Genomic DNA, 20,689 nt, shown 5'->3' with positions numbered 1-20,689 from the left:
GAAAAAAAGCTGCATCAAAAAACGTATTGCGTTAACTTAACCTAAAGCAAATTTTACCAAACATATTTAGTGTGACAAGTGCAGTCTTCACACAGTATATACTATATACAGCAGGCAAGGAGATACTTCTGGGAAAATTATAAAATTCTAAGCATAATTTCCAACCCTGGTTGATTTTACTTTAAAAACACTATATTACTTTTCGAACGCTTGCTGGACTAGTATCACATACAGATGCATCTCACTAAATTAGAATATACTCAAAAAGTTAATTTATTTCAGTTCTTCAATACAAAAAAATTAAACTCATATTATAGAGTCATTACAAACAGAGTGATCTATTTCAAGTGTTTATTTCTGTTAATGTTGATGATTATGGCTTACAGCCAATGAAAACACAAAAGTCATTATCTCAGTAAGTTCGAATAATTAACAAAAAACATCTGCAAAGACTTCCTAAGCATTTAAAAAGGTCGCTTAGTCTGTTTCAGTAGGTTCCACAATCATGGGGAAGACTGCTGACTTGACAGATGTCCAGAAGGCAGTCATTGACACTCCACAAGGTCCCAGAGTTCTAATTTTCATTTGGAAATCAAGGTCCCAGAGTCTGGAGGAAGAGGGGAGAGGCACAATCCAAGCGGCTTGAGGTCTAGTGTGAAGTTTCCACAATCGGTGATGGTTTGGGGAGCCATGTCATCTGCTGGTGTAGGTCCACTGTGTTTTATCAAGACCAAAATCAGTGCAGCCGTCTACCAGGAAATTTTAGAGCACTTCATGCTTCCCTCAGCCAACAAGCTTTTGGAGATGGAAATGTCATTCTCCAGCAGGACTTGGCACCTGTCCACACTGCCAAAAGTACCAATACCTGGTTTACACACAACAGTATCACTGTGCTTGATTGGCCAGCAAACTTGCCTGACCTTAACCCCATAGAGAATCTATGGGGTATTGTCAAGAGGAAGATGAGCGACACCAGACCCAACAATGCAGATGAGCTGAAGGCTGCTATCAAAGCAACCTGGGCTTCCATAACACCTCAGCAGTGCCACAGGCTGATCGCCTCCATGCCACACCACATTGATGGAGTAATTGATGCAAAAGGAGCCCGACCAAGTATTGAGTGCATTTACTGAACATACATTTCAGTAGGCCAACATTTCAGATTTTAAAAACCTTTTTCAAGCTGTTGTTATAAAGTATTCTAATTTACTGAGATAATGAGTTTTGTGTTTTCATTGGCTGTAAGCCATAATCATCAACATTAACAGAAATAAACACTTGAAATAGAGCACTCTGTTTGTAATGACTCTATATAATATATGAATTTCACTTTTTGTTTTGAAGAACTAAAATAAATTAACTTTTTGATGATATTTTAATTTAGCGAGATGCATCTGTATGTGATTAGCAAACTAGCATAAATAGGAGTTGCCATATGGCCTTTGAATACTGAAACAGTAGATGACAATATTAGGAATAAACTTTGATATATTTTTGCATATTTGTAAGTATAGAACCAGCAAGTTTAATCTATAAATGCAAAAATGTAGCTTAAAAGTACAGCCACCAAGACAAAAATTGCCATTATGCAACTTGGAAGGGACATTCTGGAGAATTATTGGTCATTGCAAATTCTGCTTTAGGAAGTGACTTAGTTCAAGTACATTGCAAAAAATAATGTTCTCCCTTTCTTACAACATTGGAGACTTTTAAAGGTTACTTATTAACAACCATAACATTTTCATGTGCAAGTTAAATTGCACTGGAACAACATGTAGTCAGGATGCTTTACCAGGTCCTTCAGCGGGAATGCATTACCATATATTTATTATCATATCAGGAGGGGTTGTATGTTAGAAAACACGGACAATACAAAATCATCACATTGAAAAAGAGCAGGAACACTGATTACAGACAAAAACATTTTTTCACAATGATTGAGGGGGGATGTCAGGTCAAAAAATAGTGAAATATTCACTGCACGCTGTTTTCCAGCAAAAATGAAGAATTGAATCAAGTGAATGGAACATTTAGTAGAAATTCAGACAGTGCGTCTTGACTGCGACCAGCAGTAGTGACGTTTCGATTCTCCGAATCTTTATCACATTGTTGCAGCACTGCAGAAGAGTGAGCTTGTGGTTCTATAAGGTGCTTAGGAGCACCATGGCTTTAAAAAACACTGAGCTTGCCTATAACAATCAGGTCTCAGCTTTTCATATCAATCCAAAGACTGTAAAAGGTTGTCACTTCTCTATTCAGAGAGGTCACGCCAGAGCCTTGTTCTCAGCGGTAGAGGGGATCCCAGCAATTGGATCTCCAGAAATCATTACCTTATCACTTACTTGGATAGCTGAATATCATCTCTATAGTCAACTGAATAAATCTATGACATATACAATTAGTTATGGTTAAAGTATATTACAAAACAGGGCTATGGAGTCTGAGTCGATTTTGGTGGAGTCAGTATAAAATGGACCGACTCCTAAAATATATAATACATTTGGCTACAGTAGTAAAATGCAGGATGTGCTGTAAATGTTTTCATAAGAATTTGGGAAAGTTATGAAATGTCCTATAAATGTCTGTTCTGTTCCTGATCTAAGGATCTGGGCTTTTAGTTGCGATGAATCTGTGCTGCACTTTATGTACACGCTCAGCAGTGAGATGAATCTGTGCTGCACTTTATGTACATGCTCAGTAGTGAGGCAGTGAGATGAATCTGTGCTGCACTTTATGTACACGCTCAGTAGTGAGAGGAATCTGTGCTGCACTTTATGTACACGCTCAGTAGTGAGGCAGTGAGATGAATCTGTGCTGCACTTTATGTACATGCTCAGTAGTGAGGCAGTGAGATGAATCTGTGCTGCACTTTATGTACATGCTCAGTAGTGAGATGAATCTGTGCTGCACTTTATGTACATGCTCAGTAGTGAGGCAGTGAGATGAATCTGTGCTGCACTTTATGTACATGCTCAGTAGTGAGATGAATCTGTGCTGTACTTTATGTACACGCTCAGTAGTGAGGCAGTGAGATGAATCTGTGCTGCACTTTATGTACACGCTCACTAGTGAGATGAATCTGTGCTGCACTTTATGTACACGCTCAGTAGTGAGGCAGTGAGATGAATCTGTGCTGCACTTTATGTACATGCTCAGTAGTGAGGCAGTGAGATGAATCTGTGCTGCACTTTATGTACATGCTCAGTAGTGAGATGAATCTGTGCTGCACTTTATGTACATGCTCAGTAGTGAGGCAGTGAGATGAATCTGTGCTGCACTTTATGTACACGCTCAGTAGTGAGGCAGTGAGATGAATCTGTGCTGCACTTTATGTACACGCTCAGTAGTGAGGCAGTGAGATGAATCTGTGCTGCACTTTATGTACACGCTCAGTAGTGAGGCAGTGAGATGAATCTGTGCTGCACTTTATGTACACGCTCAGTAGTGAGGCAGTGAGATGAATCTGTGCTGCACTTTATGTACACGCTCAGTAGTGAGGCAGTGAGATGAATCTGTGCTGCACTTTATGTACACGCTCAGTAGTGAGGCAGTGAGATGAATCTGTGCTGCACTTTATGTACACGCTCAGTAGTGAGGCAGTGAGATGAATCTGTGCTGCACTTTATGTACACGCTCAGTAGTGAGGCAGTGAGATGAATCTGTGCTGCACTTTATGTACACGCTCAGTAGTGAGGCAGTGAGATGAATCTGTGCTGCACTTTATGTACACGCTCAGTAGTGAGATGAATCTGTGCTGCACTTTATGTACATGCTCAGTAGTGAGGCAGGGCTGTGGAGTCGGAAATCTGGCTTACTGACTCCACAGCCCTGATTACAAAAAACTATATATCAATTCAGGCTGTTTGGCTTGTCACATTGTTGCCGTTTCATAAAAAGCCATAAAAGGGCTTTCTAAAAGAAGCACGAGTCCTCTTACTGAACGTCTATCTACCTCCTATTTCATCAAGAAGTATTACATGTCAAATTCTGCTGGAAATAAATATTTTGTCTGCTGTATATAGAAATCAATATTATTATGGTCTTTTTACAATTAGTGTGTAGGCCATGTAAGATTCCGACATTTAAGCCAAGCTTGTCCATAGGGCCATGTTCATAGACTTTTGTCCTCAAGGTATGGAATATCATAGTAGATTATAGTATTCTATCTTATGGAACTCATAAAAAAGTATATGTTAAAATGTGCACTTCTTTTAAAACATGGAAGACTAGAAGACTTTGGGTGATGGATTCCACTGTTTGGCATCCACCATAGACACCCATTAAAACTTTTCTTCAGCAGCTTTTGATAAGTATCTAATACACAGTTGCCATTAGAGTCTATGGGTAATACATGTCTGTGACGAATGCTTAGTAGAAGCATTCATAACCGATTGGCTATAATGCTAACTATTTAATATATACATTATACAAAGCCCATGACATCAGTTAAATAGATACTAATATAAAGTTTAGGTGACAATTTGCAATATTAGACTGTCACGGCTTTCGTTAAATTGATACGTCGGGATGTTAATTGAAGGGGCAGAAGTGCTCAGTTGAGCGCTGCTATCTTTCAAGACTGAAAACCCAATGGAACGTTCGCCCCGATTCATCAAAGAGTTTTAGGCAGAATTCTATTGTGACACTAACTGAGATGTTGCAAATGTTTTGAGTACCTCAGATAAGCAAAAAAAATTGCGAGCAAGGGCATGGCTGAGCATGGCCAACAAATTCATCATAATTACAAAATAAACGTTCTTCAGTCCCGGACTGGAGTACATTTCTTGTGGTGGTGAACAGAAGCTAGAAGAGTCACCAAGTTCATGTGTCTCCTACTGAATTTAGCGCATCTTATTCCATCGAACTTATCATCAACACTGGCATATAACACACTGTTCTGGATTAATCAGGGCCAATGTGCCCCTCTTCAGCCTCCGCAGAGAGAAAGTCCACAGTTGAGCGATGCTCCCCCTTCATTTTGGTGTTCAGAGGGGTCTCAGCACCCAGAGCCCCATCCATGAAAACTTAACACGTTTCTGTGACATATGTAGAGAGAGCAGCTGTACTTTAATGGAAAAGTACTAGATCTATTTTAGAGAAGTACACGTAGAGGCTCACGAAAATTTACTAGAAGAGAACGTCATTTGCGTCTTGTAAATTTCACAACATGTGAGTTTAGGAAAGCTGAAAGTTGCAGCAGAGTATAAAAAAATATCAGCTATTCATGAATTTTCCCGACACAAAACAAAATATTACCCATTCTGAAAAAAAAAAAAAATGAATTGTTTGATCTGATCTCTCAAACATGTTTCACAGGACTGTCCCACAAATGGAATAGGCAAGTTGTGGAGCTTATACAGATTTACATATAAACAGGTTGTAACTCTTCAGTTATGGGATCTTTCCTGGGCAAAAAACAGTATGACTGAGCAGTCGTGGGCAAGGCTCTTAGGCTATGTGCCCACGTTGCGGAAATGAAGCAGAAAATTTCTGCTTCATTTCCGCATGTCCTCTCCCGGAAAAACGCATGCAGAATTCCGCAAGAGTTTATCGCGCGTTTTCGACATGCGGAATTGCCTTGCGTTTTTTCATGCATTGAATAAGGCAATTCCGCATGCGGAAACGCAAAATTAATGGACATGCTGCGGATTTTTGAACGCAGCATAAACGCTGTGGAAAAATCCGCAGCATGGGCATAGAACTTGCGGATTCTCATTGGGGACCATGGAGGACGGATTACCAAGCGTTTTACAAGCGTTTCCGCTGCGGAAAATCCGCATCAAAAACGCTTGTAATCCGCAACGTGGGCACGCAGCCTTAGTAACATTTAGAAGAGCCAACTTTGTATTATATAAAAGTAGTAATATCAGCAAAAAGACTTCTAAAAAAATGTTTAATTAGCTTATAAAGTTCATGTACTAAAACAAGTCAGTCTTCTAGGCATTATAACATGTGCAATAAAACAGGAACTGGATTTTACATCCTTGTAGTCCCCATGATTATGCAATAAAAGCATGCTGTAATAACTAATGGTTAATTACTAGTGTCTATTAATAATTAATAATAATTATTGCATTTCCAGATGGAGAGTGTCTGTTATAGGCTGAAATTTCTTTTTAGTGGGCAAGTATCCCAGATGAGGAAGTTGTAAATTGTTAACTTCCATGTCCACGATTAACGATATGGATTATTACACACACACTCGAGATAATGGATGTTTTATACAATCACAATCCTAATTTCATCCATTTTTCATATATGGAAAAAAAATGAAAAAAAAAAAAAAAAAAACTCTTCGTCCCAAAGAACCAGAAAATACCGACAACACATGGACGGCTTCTGTGTGCAATTTTTATTTCATTGCAACATTTTTTTTGGGGGCTGACAATCAGTCCACCAAAATAAGTATGGACATGTGAAAAGTCACATTCATTGAAATGTGTCCTTGATCCGTAAAAATAATGGGCGGTACATGTACCAAGGAATACTAATGTGTGAAATCGGCCTAAAAGGAATGCTTGATAATGTCCCATTTCTTACAAGACTGGTTTGCATACCTCAGGCAACAGCATATATAACAATTAAAAAATAATAGAAACTGTTAGACAACATTTAAAGTATAACTCATTCCAGCTAAAAAATGTCGTCAAGTAGGTTTTTCCTAAGTATGATATCGATGACCCATCTCTAGAACAGGTCAACAATAATCAATACTGGTCAGGGTCCAACATCCCGCTCCCCATCTGACCAGCTGTTACCAGCTCCAGCAGCCTGCAAACAGTGTATGGAGCAGAACAGCACAGCACCCTCACATTGTGTAGAGGCCACTGACGGATACAATTAATCATATAATTGGAGCGGATCTGCAGTACCTCCCCATGATGCGTAGTGGGCGAGAAGTAAAAGACCACTTTCAATTCAGAGAAATAGCCTTTTTTTGGCAGAACTATAATCTGGTGCCAGAGGTGTCTTGCAGCACCTCTCTCCCACAAGTATCTAAGGGGTAACGTTTCTCCTTGTGGAGAGTGACATGCCAGGTCTGGTATGTCAGAGTGAGGAGACTTATACGCCATGAAATAACCGGAACACTCAGATGTGTATTGGGGGAGATAGCAGTCATTTTAGCGATTATTCGGCCTACAGCTAGCTTTATTCTGTTCAAACCCTAAGTGGTGAGTGACTTTACAACATGAGCAGAGGAGGGTGGAAGAACCAGATGGGAGGAACTCACCCTAGACCTTACAAACCATTGCAGCCGGTCACAGCAAAATCACGTATGCAATATACACTGCTCAAAAAAATAAAGGGAACACTTAAACAACAGAATATAACTACAAGTAAATCAAACTTCTGTGAAATCAAACTGTCCACTTAGGAAGCAACACTGATTGACAATCAATTTCACATGCTGTTGTGCAAATGGAATAGACAATAGATGGAAATTATTGGCAATTATCAAGACACACTCAATAAAGGAGTGGTTCTGCAGGTGTGTCTGTCAGCATAGTGTCCAGTGGCTGGAGGCGCTACCAGGAGACAGGCCAGTACACCAGGAGATGTGGAGGGGGCCGTAGCAGGGCAACAACCCAGCAGCAGGACCGCTACATCCACCTTTGTGCAAGGAGGAACAGGAGGAGCACTGCCAGAGCCCTGCAAAATGACCTCCAGCAGGCCACAAATGTGCATGTGTCTGCACAAACGGTTAGAAACCGACTCCATTAGGGTGGTATGAGGGCCCGACATCCACAGATGAGGGTTGTGCTCACAGCCCAACACCGTGCAGGACGCTTGGCAATTGCCACATAACACCAGGATTGGCAAAGTCGCCACTGGCGCCCTGTGCTCTTCACAGATGAAAGCAGGTTCACACTGAGCACATATGACAGACAGGACAGAGTCTTTAGACGCCGTGGAGAGCAATCTGCTGCCTGCAACATCCTTCAGCACGACCGGTTTGGCAGTGGGTCAGTCATTACCCACCGGTATGGGGTGGCATTTCTTTGGAGGGCCGCACAGCCCTCCATGTGCTCGCCAAAGGTAGCCTGACTGCCATTAGGTACCGAGATGAGATCCTCAGAACCCCTTGTGAGACCATATGCTGGTGCAGTTGGCCCTGGGTTCTTCCTAATGCAGGACAATGCCAGGACCTCACGTGGCTGGAGTGTGTCAGCAGTTCTTGCAAGATGAAGGCATTGAAGCTATGGACTGGCCCGCCCGTTCCCCAGACCTGAATCCGATTGAGCACATCTGGGACATCATGTCTCGCTCCATCCACCAACGTCACGTTGCACCACAGACTGTCCAGGAGTTGGCGGATGCTTTAGTCCAGGTCTGGGAAGAGATCCCACAGGAGACCATCCGCAACCTCATCAGGAGCATGCCCAGGCGTTGTAGGGAGGTCATACAGGCACGTGGAGGCCACACACAATACGGAGTCCATTTTGACTTGTTTTAAGGACATTCCATCAAAGTTGGATCAGCCTGTAGTGTGTTTTTCCACTTTAATTTTTGGGGTGACTTCAAATCCAGGCCTCAATTGGTTAATAAATTTGATTTCCATTGATGATTTTTGTGTGATTTTGTTGTCAGCACATTCAGCTTTGTACAGAACAAAGTATTCAATGAGAATATTTCATTCATTCAGATCTAGGATGTGGTATTTGAGTGTTCCCTTTATTTTTTTGAGCAGTGTATGTTTTTATTGTGTAGTTTTATGCTGTGGCCTATCCACTGTCAGTGAACATGTTCTGCCTGGTCTTAGCCTTGGTTATAGACCTAGTAAGAAATTAATTTTATGGGACGAGGCCTTTACTGCAGACCTTGAAGGGTCCAAGCCCATCTGCATGTATCCAGGGGTATAAAGTAATTTTCATAAAATTTGACTGCAAAACTCATTAAAAAGTCACAGAGTTGTTGTAAAATATAAGTATTTGCATATGAAAATGTGCTATTTGTATGCAATACAACAGCACAATCAGCTCAGGAGCAAAGGAAATAAATGCCCTTATGGTGACTGAAATCTGAGACATCAATAAATCCCATAGGCTGCACGTTTTGGATGATGGCTTGTATAACTATAACAAGTATAGATGTCTCAGGGTGGAGTCTCATCCCCTCTCAGGTCTTCTGATTTAACCAGGAGCAACGCTGGGCTCAGGTTTGTCAAAGTCCTGGACAATACTTTAGGCAAGAAACCCTTTAAGACTATATTCACAACAATTTTTTTTTCGTCATTATGCATCTAAAATTAAGCAAATTTGAAAATAATTTCAATAGAAAAATATTGGAAATTTCCTCATATGAACTAGCATGCATAAAACAGATAGTAAAAAGCAAAAAAAAAAATTATATATAAAATCTGACTACATAAAAATACATACAAAAACTCTATAAAACAAACAAAAAAAAAATATTATAATATATATATATATATATATATATATATATATATATATATATATATATATATATATATATATATATATATATATATATATATATATATATATATATAAAACCCTCAAGAGTAAAATTCAAGAATTACTGATATTGTGAGCCTACTAACATGGAACAGCCATGAATACAAGACATAGACCTATGTCTGATACAGAAAATTACTTAACATCTAATACAAAACCTCATTGTGGACTAAAGTAAATAGGGAATATTAGGGGGTGGAAGGGCTGCAGTATATTACAAGGTTGCTGATGGCAAGATGAAAAAGAAACCCTTAAGAAAAGCAGGCATATGAAACGCACGTCAGGGCAGTGGCTTACATATGCTGCACTTTTGTTGTGGGTACGATGGGTAAGATTTATACTTGCTTTTACTGAACTTCACATGTATTGTGGTTATGTACCAGCACCTTTGAATTGTACTTGACAGGAGCTGTATTGGGGTATTTTCCCTAGAACTGCACTTGCACTTTATACCTGCTCTCCACAAACACACATTTTTTTCTAATTGTCAGCCATGTGTCATTCATAGGTCTGTTTTTTATTTCCATGTGACATCAGTGTGTGATCCATTTTCATACAACTACATTAAAAAATGCACATGATCACATACAGTTTTCTGGATTTACAATAGTAATGCAGCCGTATATCAGATTCCACTTAGATGTTCCGTGTGGGATCTGTTGTTTTTTGGGGTTTTTTAATGCACCTATAAACTTGAATGGTTGAGTCTCCTCCAAGATGCATAAGAAAGTAGTGAAAAATCGTTCAACTGAACAGACCTGGATAAGAAGGGTCAGTGTGTTATCTGATTAAAAATCACATGGCACACATCCGATTTATACGCTCGTCTCCACGAGACAGCCCTTGATCATGTTGATATGCGGCTTGTATTTCCTATCCTCCTTTTGGGACCTTGATACGGTTATCGATATAATAAAGTTGTTATTTTTATATGATAAATTTGTGACCCCATTTTTCTTCAGTTTGTAAGATGAAAGAAAGTTGTACCAAACACTCAATGTTATGAACAGACATGGCACAAGGATTCTATTGTTCCGGCTTAAGATATTAATTGCCTATCCCTAGGGTTGGCTACTGATATCAGATCAGCTGTGAGCAAACACTTGACATCTTCACACATCTGCTGTTTTCAGTAAAAGATAACTTTCATCAGAGTTGGAGAACCCTGAGGATACTACATAGTTCCGGCAGCAATAACTGGCACATGGTCTGGTGAATTTGGGAAATTGTAGCCCAAAATGTAGGAAGTACAACCTATAGACAGGGATGATAAAGTGATGAGCCAATTGTTTAATTAGCTTTATAAGCTGGGAAAATCTACAAAGTAAACTTTATTCATGAATTAGGAGTTGCTTGATAACTATTTGTATCTGATAGTCCAGCAGAGAAGTGGGTAAGATCAAATATCTAATGGATATGGCAAACATGGGACAATTATAGAAGGAGAGTCAGCTCACCATCATTTAACACTTCTGGAGCCGCGGCAAGGAGCCATCGCTCGGAGCCGCGGCAAGGAGCCATCGCTCGGAGCCGCGGCAAAGAGCCATCGCTCGGAGCCGCGGCAAAGAGCCATCGCTCGGAGCCGCGGCAAGGAGCCATCGCTCGGAGCCGCGGCAAGGAGCCATCGCTCGGAGCCGCGGCAAGGAGCCATCGCTCGGAGCCGCGGCAAGGAGCCATCGCTCGGAGCCGCGGCAAGGAGCCATCGCTCGGAGCCGCCCAGGTCAGGGCTGCAACAAGCTAAACATTGGAAAAGGAGTTCTCCAGCGGTGAGATAGGGAGTATAAAACTTCACATTTATTAAACTGAATAAAATACTATATACAGTAGTAGTAAAGGCAAACCATATTCTTTGTGGTTTTGCCTTTACCACTACCTGGTATTTTAAATCAATTTCTTAAATGTGACGTTTTAAACTCACCATCTCATTGGTGGATTTTTTTTTTTTCCCTAAAAACAAATTTTACCTCTATTTCCCTCTGTGAAAAACATCATGTCTCATCAGAAGATATCTTAAACATCCAGATCAATTTCTCCATTTTCAGCCCTGTGCCTCCCCCCACCTCCATGGCTACTGATATAAACAACTTCACGTGACTGTTGCAGATAATAAGCGGCCACTGATTAGCGGCAGTCGGTCCGATTTGGCCTGAGCAGAAAAGACGTGTTTCTTCCGCTAGGATGGAAATTTGAAGATGGCAGCTGATCATCACCTGCTAAATGGATGCAGGAGTCATGAGACTTTGTTAATGTCAAGAGACTTCCAGGGAACACTGGGCTAAAATCAAAAGGAGCGGTGCCAGTCACAAGGATATGGATAGGTAATAACTTCCTATATTAGTAGAAACCCTTTAGGGATTGCCAAGTTCTTAAAAAACTGTTTTGAAGGGGCTGTGGTGAGCACCTTACTTTTCATAAACAGCCATGTCTGATATTATAACTCAATCATAGTATCTTGAATAGGACGAGGCTGCTCTGTTCTTCTAATATCAGGCAGAGCTTCAACTAACGGCTCATTCAGATATCAGTTTTTCACGTACAGTATTTCAATTATAATCTATGGCGCTGTTCACAAGTTAATTTTTTTGTTGACTCAGTGGTCCGCACAAAAACACATAGATATGTCCAATTTTGATTGGAAACATGGGTCAAACCCGCCAATGCAGGTCTTTGAGTCTAAAGAAAACCCCACACTAGGTCAACATACTAGTTGCAACCTAGTGCATGTCCAATTTTCATGCTTGTTTGATAAGAGGTTTTTTTAGCTTCTCATGCGTAAAAAGGTAATGAAACATCGTAAAAACATTGACCAAATCGTTTTTTTTCCATTTTGTGTACAAGAAAATTCACTGATGTCTCCATGAGCCCTAAAAGAAAATAGCCATGACTAGTAAACAACGAAGGGAAGCACCATCGCCCCATCAAACAAAGCAACTGACAACCTCCATGGTGACATTCTCCAACCTGTGACATCTCTGTAAAATTCAGAACCAGAATTTAAAACAATGGAACCTCCAAAGATGTGACCTAAAGGATAACGAGTCAGGTCAAACGTTGATGGTTTGTCCTAAGGATAGGCCATTGATTTAAAAGAACTGGAGAACATAAAAAAGGCTTATAGATGTTCTCGTAAGGAAAGTTGCTATGAAGGACCCATCACTTACATGTAGAGATGAGCGATGTTCGACTAGAACTGTTCGCCAATCTCAAATTCGAGCTGTTTTGGGCGGTGTTCGAGTCATTCGACGAACGCGAACGATTTGCAAAAAATTCGGCTGTTCAAGGTTATGTTCGATAACTGTTTGTGCACCAAAAGCGTAACTGGATTTTTTCACATCATGCAGGGATTGTCTGCCACTCACTGTAATACCACAGCCATGGTGGTTGTGGCATTACAGTGGTTGCCCAAATCGATGGGAACAGTGCTCACAGTGAAACGCCGGCAATTCAGCAGCGGCATACACCGCTACCCGACAATTTAGAACAGAAAGAATAGAGCATCACACATAGATTAGATAGATAGAAACATGTCAGTCACATATATAATAAGTACAGTGATAGTGTTGATTATTGTACTTGTCATTTAGTGTCAAAATAAAGGATTTATTAAAAAAAAAAAAAAAAATTGGCGTGGGGTTCCCCATAATTTTAGTTTGTAGCGGAGGTTAAGCAGACGGCTGGGGCAGATGTTTGAAGCCTGGGAAGGGGGTAATACCCACGGAGCTTCCCAGGCTACTAATATCAGCCCCCAGCTGAATACCTAGCCTTTACTAGCTATTAAAATGGGGGACCCAAAAAAAAAAAAATGACGTGAGGTCCCCCCTATTTTAATAGCTAGCAAAGGCTAGGCAGACAGCTGGGGGCTGATATTAATAGCCCAGGAAGGGTGCCATAAATATTGGCCCCCTCCCAGGCTAGAAACACCAGCCGTCAGCCGCCCCAGAAATGGCGCATCCATTGGATGCGCCAATTCTGGCACTTAGCCTCGCTCTTCCCACTGCCCTGTAGTGGTGGCAGTGGGGTAATAGGGCTGGGGTTGATGTCAGCTTATAATGCCATCCGACATCAAGCCCAGGTTAGTAATGGAGAGGCATCTATAAGACACCCCCATTACTAACCCCATAGTCAAAGTTAAAAAAAACACAAACACCCAGAATAAAGTCCTTTAATTGAAATAAACACACAATTCTTTAATGTTCTAAATTAAACCATACTTACCATCACGCCCATTCCAGCTGAAGCCAATGTCTTCAGCAATAAAATTAAAATAATAAACCAACCTCATCCTTACCTTTCCATGGTTCCCAGGACGGCTCCAGCTCTGCTACAGTCACATGACAGGCTGGATCGCAGCCGAAAGCTGCCATCCAGCTTGCCATGCCGCAGACACTGAGAAGCGCAGGCATGCTTGCGCTCCTCAGTGTCTGGCTGTGACGGCATCTAGATGAGCCGAGTTCATGTCCAATGAACTCAGCTCACCTCATGCACGTCACTGACAGCGTGGGAGAATTCTCCTGCGCTTGCCGTGAGCGCAGGAGAATTTTCCCACGCTGTCAGTGACGTGCATGAGGTGAGCAGAGGTCATAGGACATGAACTCGGCTCATCTGGATGCCGTCACAGCCAGACACTGAGGAGCGCAAGCATGCCTGCGCTTCTCAGTGTCTGCGGCATGGCAGGTTTCGGCTGCGATCCAGCCTGTCATGTGAATGTAGCAGAGCTGGAGCAGTCTTAGGAACCATGGAAAGTTAAGGATGAGGTTGGTTTATTATTTTATTTTTATTGCAGGAGATCGTTGGCTTCAGCTGGAATGTGCGTGACGATAAGTATGGTTTCATTTAGAACAATAAAGAATTGTGTGTTTATTTCAATTAAAGGACTTTATTCTGGGTGTTTGTGTTTTTTTTTTAACTTTGACTATGGGGTTAGTAATGGGGGTGTCTTATAGACGCCTCTCCATTACTAAGCTGGGCTTGATGTCAGCTGGCATTATAAGCTGACATCAACCCCAGCCCTATTACCCCACTGCCACCGCTACAGGGCAGTGGGAAGAGCGAGTCTAAGTGCCAGAATTGGCGCATCCAATGGATGCGCCATTTCTGGGGCGGCTGACGGCTGGTGTTTCTAGCCTGGGAGGGGGCCAATATTCATGGCACCCTTCCTGGGCTATTAATATCAGCCCCCAGCTGTCTGCCTAGCCTTTTCTAGCTATTAAAATAGGGGGGACCTCACGTCATTTTTTTTGGGGTCCCCCATTTTAATAGCTAGTAAAGGCTAGGTATTCAGCTGGGGGCTGTTATTAGTAGCCTGGGAAGCTCCGTGGGTATTACCCCCTTCCCAGGCTTCAAACATCTGCCCCAGCCGTCTGCTTAACCTCCGCTAGAGACTAAAATTAAGGGGAACCCCAGGCCAATTTTTTTTTTGTAATAAATCCTTTATTTTAACACTAAATGACAAGTACAGTAATCAACACTATCACTGTACTTATTATATATGTGACAGACATGTTTCTATCTATCTAATCTATGTGTGAAGCTCTATTCTTTCTGTTCTAAATTGTCGGCCGGCTTTTTTAAAGAGAGCGTCTTCTGAGCAGTTTGTCAGCTTTTGGACACCTTTGAAGGTGTTTTCTATGTGTTTTTGTTTGCCTGCCATTGGTTTTAACAGTGTTCGACAGTGTTCGACGAACAGTTCCACGAACATCCCGGTGTTCGACGAACCGAACCCGAACACTACGGGGGTGGCTCAACACTACTTACATGTTAATATTACATAGTTGGACAATTTATTTGTCTGAGCAGCATGTAATACTACATTGCCCCTGTAAGGTAAATCTGTGGTCAATTGCAGCTTCTTTTGGCGATAAGCAGTGATAGCAGGGGTTTATGAAGCAGAACCTCGCTGATTGCTGGGCCGGCTGAAACTTAAAGAATAACTCATTTTAATTGTGTTTTTTTTTCTCCTAAATCAATAGTACACATGAAAATAAGAAACTTTGTAATATATATCATCAGAGAAATCCACTTCATTGTCATCCTGGACTGATCTTTCATTCTCAAAATTCTCAGTTCACAGGCAAAATCTGTATTCAGTGAATAAAGACTTTCCCATTGTTGAGATTGGAGATGGCAGTTGGTGCTCTTAAAGTTCTATGGAGGGAGAAGCTAGAGGTAGACAGACATTTTGCTGCAAGTTCTTCTGAGACCACAGTTACACTTTAAGTTAAAAGGGTTGTACTAAATTTAGAAGTTATCTTTCCATAAGATAGAAGGCAACTTCTTGTTCGCTGGGAGTCCAACTGCTGAGAGTCCCCACTACCGAGATCCCCATGTACATGTAATGTAGTGTCAGTGTATATACTCCCCTACCTCCGTCTTCTCCGGAATCCAGCGCCATTCTGCTTTTCTTCTCAGTGACGTCACCGCTCTACAGATCCTTCGGGTCATTCTGCGCTCTGCAAGTGGCTTTTACAATGTAAGTCTATGGAGCGTCAGAACGAGGCTCCATAGGCTTTCATTGTAAAAGAGACTTCGGCTCACACATAGGGCACAAAGTGATCCGAAGAGTCTGATCTCCGGTGACGTCACTGAGAAGAGAAGAGGAACGGCGCTGGATTCCGGAGAAGACGCAGATAGGGGAGTATATTAAACACGTATACACACATTTAATGAAAAAAATATTCATTGGAGTACTTCTTTAAGAATAAATGGAGGGAATTTGCGATGATCGACCACTGCCCTATTCACATGGGACTCTTCAAAGCTCCAGTTCTTGGAATTGATCAATCATCCTGCAATTGGAAAGTTATCCCCAATCCGATAGGGGATAACTTCTAAACTTGGTACACAGGAAACCTGTCAGAAACGCATTTATATGAATGGGTAAGCCTTTAAAATAAAAGCCAGTTGATCCTTTTATGACCCACAAGCAAAGGAAAACTGGCATTTTCAAGTTGAGCCTGGAGGAGCTCTGGGGCGTGAGGATGCACTTCCAGCTAGCGGCTGCGAAGCTGGATTTCCTACCTAGCACCACCCGACCTTGGCTGATTGACAGGTGAATGGTGTGTACCAGACCTGTCAATGCCATTTCTCAGCTGCTGGAGCAATTCTTTGCAGTCATAAAAGGATCGCCTGGCTTACTTATCTTTTAAAGGGGCTACACAATCAGATTAAGGATTTTGTCTTAAAAGTTTCTGCCAGGTTCCTTTTAAGTAGACACTAGGCTAACATAAAACAAAGTCAAAAAGGTTGCTCACATAAAGGATTTTTATTTTCAGGTAATGTTTGTTAGGAAGTAATCTGCTGTGGATGTTTTATGTATTATTTATATTTGTATTATCCGCTAAACAAAATATTGAGAAATATTAATGTTCTTCATATAGTTGATGCTGCCATATTTGATCATGCATAGTTTCAGGCTTCCCCCCCCCCCAGGCCTGATCCTACTGGAGTCCAGGGGGCTTTTGTTTTTTTTAACAGTTTCATGGGTTCAGCAGAAAATAGTTTCATTTCTATGAGCAGCTGTCTCCTAAAGCCAAGGCGTTGAGTAGTAACCAGTCAACCATTCATATCTTTACAGTCCTGATAAGAAAGTGGCAGGACAGGTGAAGGGAGAGCTCCAGACAAAAGCTTCATTACATGGGAAGCAGTGGTGCTATTTCTATTGCAGAATACACGCCCCACCACTACACCATATACTATATACATATAAGCCCCTGCATGAGATTATACATACATTTACACTACCTCTACATTAAGTCAACCTGTAAATACAAGTCTTCAATGTAACAGTAATTGTACATCAAATTTTAATGACTAGTGCAACAAAAATGGAGAATATAGTGTGCGCCAAAAAGGGAATTTTTTATTAATAGATCTAAACCATTAAAACACCACGATAATCAATTTACCTATGCGACAGCACATACAACTCCAGAGGAAATTATTCCTACTCTAAAAGGGATATGGATAGGACGCCATCAACAGCAATGATATCATGACTCAGCCATCCACACATAACTACACAGTGATTGAAATGTACTAAATTAATTATTATCAACAACATAATAGGTGTCAGGTTTTAGAAGCTCTTAATAAAAAAGGAAACAGGTGACTGTCTCTTTAAGGTTTTTTTTTTCCCCCAAAGAACATCAGCAGCAGTATCTAGATGTCATGGTATTGCACAAACTGCTCCAGCAAAGATTCTCTACTTCTCCTTTTCACAGAAAGTCGTGCATTAATAATAACCATTCACATTATGAGATATTTACATATGCACTTCGATATAATCCTCTCTATATAATTACACACTAACCATTATTACAGCCAGGCAACAACGACCCCTTATCATTGCCATGTTATTATGATCCCTTATTATTGCCATATCTTGGCACCCGTTTGTTGGTCCCATCGGGGCTTACGTTAAAACAGTCCGCAATATGGGATTCGGACGTACACGCTGACAGAACCATAGACTATAATAGTGCAGGCAGAGCGAACCTGCGCCCTGTCGTGCGTCATTTTTGGGTGTATACGCCTACTGGAGGCGGAGAGCAAGGCGCAGTCTACTACGTCTGAGTGTCCGCCTACAGTAGGCGTATAAGCCCGAAAATGATGCACGACAGAGCGCAGGTTCGCTCTACCTACACTATTATAGTCTATGGCTCCATCTGCGTATACATCCAAATCCCGCTTTTGCAGGGGAGGGGGATTCAGATGCAAGCCCGACGGGACCACCGAATTTGGAGAAAATGTAATGTGAAAGCAGCCTTATTCCCATCCCATTCATAGGCTAGGCGGTAACAAGATTGGTGGGGGTAGGATCACAGAGACCCCCACTGACCCGCCACCACTCAATTCATTTTCTATGTTGCTGCTGGAAAAAGTCGAGCACTGTACTCGCATATCTCCGGCAGCGCCATAGAGAATGGGTGAAGTGTGGTGCACATATCCCGGGGCTCGGCCTCGGGACTGGTCGGGTCTCAGCTTCCAGCCTCCACCCATCAGTGAGTCACCACCTAATTTATGGATAGATTGTAACTTCTAAAAATGGGAATAACCCTTCACGTTTTCATTAGATTACTGTAGTGTCGGTGATTTCACACCTCATTTTCAGCATGCAAGCAGCAGACCAATGAACGCTGGGAGACTGCAGCTCTGAAGCCTGTGGATATGTGACCGTCTACAACTCAAAGCAGTATAAAACAAGTAATACATTTACAAAGTTACTCAACTCTTAAAGGGATTGTCCACTTTCAGCAAAATGGACCACAAACTCTGCCAGACATGTAAAATAACAAAGCCAAAATGTTATTCTCCCTCCCGAGCCCAGTGTCTTCCAGACCTCTGCTCCGGTCTCACTGTTTTGGCTGAAATGACACCATGTTACCTTAACAAAGCACATCACCGCTGCAGCCAATCACTGGCTCTGACAATGTAGACAGAACAAGCTGCTGAGCTAAGCGATTGGCTGCAGCGGTGATTTGTGCTGTCAACATGACATCACTGCTGCGGCCAAAATACTTAGACCAGAGGAGGGCAAGGATTGGGGGGAGAGTGAATGCCGGTCAGCATTTGGCGTCTACTCTTTTGAAAACCCCTTTAATGTAGATTATATTGTGTCAACTATAAAAGTACCATAAACCTCCAATGATGGCGTCTACAAGCCCTGATGGCACGTTTCCTATAAGGCTCACGGCGGTCCCACAGATCCACAGCACCGGGGGCCGCACACCACGTACAACATGCCGGTGATCTGGTATGGAAGCAACAAGGGCAGCGCAGAAAGTAGTCAAATATCACACAAATATCAAATATTGTGACTTACAAGATACAATGCCCCAAATATAATAAAACATATCAGTGCACAACACTTTATAATGCACAGCGCTGAGTGGCAGTAGTACATGGGTACAGAATGGGGCAGAGGCAGCAGATGGGGGTAGTAGTACTCCTCTAATTTCAGCTGTGGCTTATCACTCCCACCCAGTAATGGAGCCATAGCTGACTGATTACAGCAGCCTTACCCTCAGGGCTGAGGGGGCCACACTCACCTACGTGTCCTCCCCGGGGAGCAGAGCTCCTTCTCCGCCAGGTGACTGCTCAGCTCCTCCGGACCCGTGGACGCTGCGCCCTGCAGCCGCTCACTATGAGGAACTTCGCTCAGTTACTCGGGAGGTTTTTCTCTTTACTTCCTGGTGTGAAGTCTCGGGCGGAATTTGCATAACGGTGACGGGCAAAAGGGAAAGGAAAGTTCCCCGACCCCAGGGAAAGCATGGTGACGGCCCAGGGTTACCAGCAGCGCTGGCAGGGTTTGTATCTCTGCTGGCAGGCTGCAATGTCGCATGTTTATGCCAATGTCTCTGCTGCCAGCACAACTCAGAAGTGTCCAGAGTCTGTTCCATAAACGTGGTACTAATCACCTGTGACACTGCTTTCTTATGTTTTTCCCAGGAGACACTTCAGGAACTGTTGGTGGTTTTATCCTGAAGCAATTTTTTACTTCAGTTTGGTCATTACCTGAGCACTTGTTTGAGGTTGTTGAGCACCGTTGGGTATTTTGAGTGGTTTTCTAGCATTTGTTATGTGCACACAGCATAGTTTTTATGTAGATATGTGAGGATTCTCCGGCGCGGGGGCACCTGACCACAAGTATGTGATTTATATACAGTACAGACCAAAAGTTTGGACACACCTTCTCATTTAAAGATTTGTCTGTATTTTCATGACTATGAAAATTGTACATTCACACTGAAGGCATCAAAACTATGAATTAACACATGTGGAATTATATACTTAACAAAAAAGTGTGAAACAACTGAAAATATGTCTTATATTCTAGGTTCTTCAAAGTAGCCACCTTTTGCTTTGATGACTGCTTTGCACACTCTTGGCATTCTCTTGATGAACCTCAAGAGGTAGTCACCGGAAATGGTCTTCCAACAATCTTGAAGGAGTTCCCAGAGATGCTTAGCACTTGTTGGCCGTTTTGCCTTCACTCTGCGGTCCAGCTCACCCCAAACCATCTCGATTGGGTTCAGGTCTGGTGACTGTGGAGGCCAGGTCATCTGGCGTAGCACCCCATCACTCTCCTTCTTGGTCAAATAGCCCTTACACAGCCTGGAGGTGTGTTTGGGGTCATTGTCCTGTTGAAAAATAAATGATGGTCCAACTAAACGCAAACCGGATGGAATAGCATGCCGCTGCAAGATGCTGTG

The 20,689-nt window shown here is 42.0% G+C and overlaps 1 protein-coding gene across 2 annotated transcripts in view; it reads right to left on the bottom strand.

Moving 5' to 3' along the window:
- Positions 1 to 19,792, bottom strand: part of LYN (LYN proto-oncogene, Src family tyrosine kinase) — an 80,999-nt gene extending 61,207 nt beyond the window's left edge. Inside the window, exon 1 of one of the 2 annotated variants that reach the window (XM_073679314.1) lies at positions 19,526 to 19,792. The gene's annotated coding sequence lies outside the window, so the exon portion shown is untranslated. The remainder of the gene's footprint in view (positions 1 to 19,525) is intronic. The other variant, XM_073679313.1, reaches the window with a different exon arrangement.
- Positions 19,793 to 20,689: the final 897 nt, after the last annotated feature.

The sequence above is a fragment of the Phyllobates terribilis genome, unplaced genomic scaffold (genome assembly GCF_046119375.1).
Source record: "Phyllobates terribilis strain yellow unplaced genomic scaffold, ASM4611937v1 Scaffold_4__5_contigs__length_816908805, whole genome shotgun sequence".
In the NCBI taxonomy this organism is placed as follows: Eukaryota; Metazoa; Chordata; class Amphibia; order Anura; family Dendrobatidae; genus Phyllobates; species Phyllobates terribilis.
Note: the sequence above shows the minus strand (reverse complement) of the source record. Positions and strands in the feature narration are given on the sequence as shown.